The sequence below is a fragment of the Staurois parvus genome, unplaced genomic scaffold, assembly GCF_062004578.1.
Source record: "Staurois parvus isolate SC_StPar_1 unplaced genomic scaffold, SC_StPar_1.0 ptg000479l, whole genome shotgun sequence".
Classification (NCBI taxonomy): domain Eukaryota; kingdom Metazoa; phylum Chordata; class Amphibia; order Anura; family Ranidae; genus Staurois; species Staurois parvus.
In genome coordinates this window covers 1,050,664-1,055,660 of record NW_028318275.1, presented here as the reverse complement: position 1 = coordinate 1,055,660, position 4,997 = coordinate 1,050,664, and positions in this window count along the sequence as shown.

Here is a 4,997-nt window from a genome sequence, read left to right as displayed (position 1 = left end):
TGTACATTCACCCTCGCACATTCGCCTGCCTCCTTCATCTTACACATTGAATTGTCTCTCATCTATTTTTAACAATACCCACACCTTTGAAAAATTACAAATATATTATTTCTATAGGGAAGAGAAGTCCGATCTCTGTGTATACTAACTTAACCATAGCAGCACGGCGTCGAATCTGCAAGGATTCTCGTGTAATGTCACATGATGCGGCCGGGCATTGAGCTTGTCATGTGATGTGGGGTGGCTTGTCACGTGACGGCTTTGTTATGGGAGCGGCGGAGAGGCGTCTGCGGATTGGCTGTTCATGATTACTGGCGGATGCATCTTTCCCCATAGAAAACAAGGGGATAGGAAACACTCCCTGCATCACAGGGCTCAGTTTATACCATAGACCGGGGGCTTCAAACTTTCTAAATGAACGGCCAGTTTACTGTTCTTCAAACTTTAAGAGAGCCAGACTGGGGCCAGGGGGAGCAGAAAATGTCTTGGTGTCAGTGGGAGTTAACAGTGTCCCATTGTTGGTGTCAGTGGAAGGAATAGCACCCTATTGTTGGTGTCAGTGGAAGGAATAATGCCCCATTGTTGGTATCAGTGGAAGGAATAGCACCCTATTGGTGTCAGTGGAAGGAATAGCACCCTATTGTTGGTGTCAGTGGGAGGAATAGTGCCCCACTCTTGGTGTCAATGGAAAGAATAGCTCCCCATCGTTGGTGTCAATGGAAGGAATAGTGCCCCACCGTTGGTGTCAGTGGAATAGTGCCCGATCGTTGGTGTCAGTGGGAGGAATAGTGCCCCATCGTTGGTGTCAATGGAAGGAATAGTGCCCCATCGGTGTCAGTTGGGAGGAATAGTGCCCCATCGTTGGTGTCAGTGGGAGAAAGAGTGCCCCATCGTTGGTGTCAGTGGGCAGGAACAGTGCCCCATCGATGGTATCAGTGGAGAGGAACAGTGCCCCATTGTTGGTGTCAGTGGGAGGAATAGTGCCCCATCATTGTTGTTAGTAGGGAGGAATAGTGTCCCATCGCTGGTGTCAGTGAGAGGAATAGTGCCCCATCGTTGGTGTCAATGGGAGGAATAGTGCCCCATTGTTGGGGTAAGTGGGAGAAATAGTACTCCATCGTTGGTGCAAGTGGGAGGAAAAATGCTCCATCATTGGTGTCAGTGGGAGGAATAGTGCCCCATCATTGGTATCAGTGGGAGGAATAGTGCCCCATCGTTGGTGTCAGTGGGAGAAAGAGTGCCCCATCGTTGGTGTCAGTGGGAGAAAGAGTGCCCCATCGTTGGTGTCAGTGGGCAGGAACAGTGCCCCATCGATGGTGTCAGTGGAGAGGAACAGTGCCCCATTGTTGGTGTCAGTGGGAGGAATAGTGCCCCATCATTGTTGTTAGTAGGGAGGAATAGTGTCCCATCGCTGGTGTCAGTGAGAGGAATAGTGCCCCATCGTTGGTGTCAATGGGAGGAATAGTGCCCCATTGTTGGGGTAAGTGGGAGAAATAGTACTCCATCGTTGGTGCAAGTGGGAGGAAAAATGCTCCATCATTGGTGTCAGTGGGAGTAATAGCGCCCCATCATTGGTGTCAGCGGGAGGACACTGACAAGGTCTACCTGACCTTGACTTGGTATCAAGAGATCCCTGAATTTTCCACTTCCTAATAAGTGATTGAAAAGCACTGGCCGGCATAGTCAAGGCTTTGGATATCTTTTTATTTCCAAAGAACAAAAGGTATACCGCTCAGGCAAACAATCCAGATCAATCCACAACAGGTGCAGGCTCTGGCTCACCACCACACACGACGCAACAGGAAGAAGGGTCAGCAGCACACTGGAGGACAGATGAATACAGCGTGCACCCACTGATCCACAGGACACACAAAACATCAGAACATGAATACAGGACCTATTAACGCGTTTCACACGATCGCATGCTTAATCATAACAAACATTAAGCACAAGATTTTGTGAAACGCGTTAACAGGTCCTGTGTTCATGTCCTGATGTTTTGTGTGTCCTGTGGATCAGTGGGTACACGCTGTATTCATCTGTCTTCCGGCGTGTAGCTGACCCTTCCTCCTGTTGTATCTTTTTATTTCCTTTTCCATCTTTATAAAGTTCCATTACCTTGTTATGCAGGTCTTTTGGCAGTTCTTTTCTGTGCCCCATGGCTCAGTATTTAGCATGCTCACTGCATCTACATGAGGGATAACAAACTCACTCTTTATACACAGACACTAATTGCAATTTAAAAAGCCACAAATGTGGGAAATTAACCTTTATTTGCACTGTCATTATCCTTAACTAAAAGACCGTTTTTTGGCCTTCTGCAATATCCATGCCAAAATTTCTGCCAAGGTATGTAAACTTTTGAGAACAATTGTATGTTCCCATTATCAGTTTACTAATCCAGGCATGTAAACTAATTGTTCAGAAACGGATATCTTCTACTGTTTCAACAATTATGGAGTGGAGAACTCAAGTTAATTTAGAGTGATTCTAGAGGCAGTGAACGGCTTACCTGCTTAGTGCAATGATATTACACAGAGTGGTTCCCCACCAGTGCAAACTGCAAGCCAGCTTCTCAATGGGCTCCCATGTAGGTGTGCTCCCGAGCGTTTATGGATGGGGGGAGAACAGGTAGTGGGTTTTTTTTACCTTAATGCAAAGAATGAAGGCTAAAAAAAGGTTTGGGTTTGGAACCACTTTAATTTACAGTGAAGGAAATAAGTATTTGATCCCCTGCTGATTTTGAATGTTTGCCCACTCACAAAGAAATGATCAGTCTAAAATCTAATGGTAGGAATGGTAGGTGTCTTGTAACACTGAGACAGAATAGCAACAACAAATTCCAAAGAAATGTATGTCTAACAAATTATGCACTGATTTGCATGTTCATGAGGGAAATAAGTATTTGATCCCCTTCACAAAACATGACTTAGTATTTGGTGGCAAATCCCTTGTTGGCAATCACAGAGGTCAGACGTTTTCTGTAGTTGGCCACCAGGTTATCACACATCTCAGGAGGGATTTTGGCCCACTCCTCTTGGCAGATCCTCTCCAAGTCTTTAAGGTTTGGTGACTAATGTTTGGCAACTCGAACTTTCAGCTCCATCCACAGATTTTCAATTGGATTAAGGTCTGGAGACTGGCTAGGCCACTCCAGGATCTTAATGTGCTTCTTCTTGAGCCACTCCTTTGTTGCCCTGGCCATGTGTTTTGGGTCATTGTCATGCTGGAACACCCATACACGACCCTTTTTCAATGCCCTGGCTGAGGGAAGAAGGTTCTCACCGAAGATTTGATGGTACATTGTCCCATCCAACGTTCCTTTGATGCGGTGCAGTTGTCCTGTCCCCTTAGCAGAAAAATATCCCCAAAGCAGAATGTTTCCACCATGTTTGACAGTTGGGATGGTGTTCTTGGGGTCATAGGCAGCATTCCTCCTCCTCCAAACACGGGGAGTTGAGTTGATGCCAAAGAGCTCAATTTTGGTCTCATCTGACCACAACACTTTCAACCAGTCCACTTCTGCATCATTCAGATGTTCATTGGCAAACTTCATACAGGCCTGGACATGTGCTTTCTTGAGCAGAGGGACCTTGCGGGTACTGCAGGATTTCATTCCTTGTCGGCGTAGTGTGTTACCAATTGTTTTCTTGGTGACTGTGGTCCCAGCTGCCTGGGGATCATTGACAAGATCCTCAGGTGTAGGTCTGGGATGATTCCTCATGGTTCTCATGATCATTGACACTCCACGAGGTGAGATCTTGCATGGTGCACCAGACCTAGGGCGACTGACAGTTGTTTTGTGTTTCTTCCATTTGCAAATGATTGCACCAACTGTTGTCACCTTCTCACCAAGCTGCTTGGCGATAGTTTCGTAGCCCAGTCCAGCCATGCAAAGCTGACAGGGGAGAGACCTGTGTGTAAACGACACAGGTCTCTCTCCTGCCAGCAAGGACATGCACAACAGAGAAATACAAAGCAGCATGTCTCCGTAGTAAAACACACACACAGCATACATAGTAAAACACACACAGCACACAGTTAACCCATGAACCCAAAAGTTAACCCCTTCCAGCCCAGTGTCAGTGCTTTTTATTAGCACTGATCACTGTATTAGTGTCACTGGCAATGTCATTTTGGCCTAAATTTGATTTTTTTAAATTTTTTTCATTGGATATGTTTTATAGCAAAGAATCAGAAATATTGTTTGTTTTTTCAAAATCAGTTTTTTTTTTTTTTATATACTGCAAAAAAATTAAAACTGTACAGGTGATCAAATACCACCGAATGAAAGCTCTATTTGTGGAAAAAAAAAAAAAAAAAGGACATAAATTTCATTTATGTACATAGTTGCATGACGTGCAATTGTCAGTTAAAGTAATGCAACGCCGTACTGCAAAAATGGCCTGGTCAGGAACGGGGGGTAAATCCTCTGGAGGGCAAGTGGTTAAAGACCAGAGGTCGACTAAAAAGTGAATTCTGGCTATGACAAGCCTGGGTTCACATAGGAGCAGTGGGGGAACTGCATGCGATTTGGACAGGAATCGCAATCCTGTTCAAATTGCATTCTAATCTTTGTGGTGCAATTTGCATCCATTAACGCAAATCGCACCACAAAGTATCGGTAGTACTCATGAAAATACTCGGTATTGGTGCATCTCTAGATTTTAACAAACTTTGTTGAGGAACCCTGCCTGTTTCTGCTCTGAAGAAAAAGCTCTGTTTTTTTAATTCAACGTGCAGAGTGAATCTGTATGGGGTGACTTTTTTATTATTAATCAGTGTTCTAATGAGTGAAGTAACAGTGTCTGCATCCCTTTAGGAGTGGCTAACCCTTTGTGAGTATCTCACCCAAAATTATTTTTTTTGTTCCAGAGGATGCCTAAAACCTGACTTGCAGACTTTTGGGAAAATCAGAGAGCCAATCACACAAGCAGGAAATAACAGTTCCGGAGAAATTCTGCATTGAACTTTATAGACAATTACAGCACTGCAGG